This window comes from Octopus bimaculoides, chromosome 24 (genome assembly GCF_001194135.2).
Source record: "Octopus bimaculoides isolate UCB-OBI-ISO-001 chromosome 24, ASM119413v2, whole genome shotgun sequence".
Taxonomy (NCBI): Eukaryota; Metazoa; Mollusca; class Cephalopoda; order Octopoda; family Octopodidae; genus Octopus; species Octopus bimaculoides.
In genome coordinates, this window is record NC_069004.1 from 8,316,922 (window position 1) to 8,317,943 (window position 1,022).

Here is a 1,022-nt window from a genome sequence, read left to right on the forward strand (position 1 = left end):
ATATCTTTAATGTCAATGTCTCAGATAGCCTGAAATGAGAGAGAAATAGTTTAAGGTATTAAAAATGCAGAGATTCAATAGTGGAAGTTTATAATTCTATATTGATAAACCATAAACGTTTACCCCCAACAAATAAACTTTACATTTTGCTTTACTATTTAAATTACATCTGAAAGCGATACCTTTCCCTATTCTTATATATTCTCGTTCCAATATAACTACCTACATCCAAGTAAAGCAATTCTATTATTTATATACAGTATTACAGCGTTAAAACAATCGTGTATCAGCTTACCATTTTCAGATGTAAACAGTGAATCAACGTGTCATATGTTATCCCCAAACTAAATAATGATTTGTCAACTTTATTCTACGCCAACATTCAAATTGTTCTGGATTTCTTCAACAATAAAATTTCACTTTATCCCAATGAACGCGTGAAGCTGACTTTATGTCACCAGCCGCATTTTCGGTGTCGAATATTATAATGGTAACGTCTCCTTGGAGAGTTGCAATATTTGGTGCTGAGTGTTTCTGGTGAAATGTAATTTTTCATCGCGATAAAATATTTAGACTTCATGCGATACTTACACTTTAAAAACATTTGAAAGAAAATTAAAAGATCACCAATTTATTTTTTAGAATTTGATAGTATATTGTGAGTTAGAAAACGCGGTAATTATTTCATCAAATGATATAATAATTACTGTTTTTCCGTCTCTCCCCTCAAATATGATAGCCAAACCTTGGGTGGATGCTATATTTTGGCGAAAGAAGATGCTTATCAACAAAAATTCGATAATCACCGCTTTGGCGTGTTATAATCATTCCCAGATATATATATATATATATAGGAACGGAGAATTTTGACGAAAAGATATGGCGACAACATTACTTACCTCGGTGACTGCTGAGTGATATAGTGTGTTTTTGGGGGGGTAAAATTTGTAGTAGTTCTAGTGGTAGTTGATGAAGAGATGGTGGTGACGTATACATAATTGTATTATATATATATATATATA

General features: G+C 31.7%; 1 protein-coding gene across 2 annotated transcripts in view; it reads right to left on the reverse strand.

Annotated features, from left to right (window-relative positions):
• The window catches only part of LOC106880119 (zinc finger protein 208), a 27,675-nt gene that overhangs the window by 6,525 nt on the left and 20,128 nt on the right, over window positions 1-1,022 (reverse strand). The window lies entirely within an intron of this gene.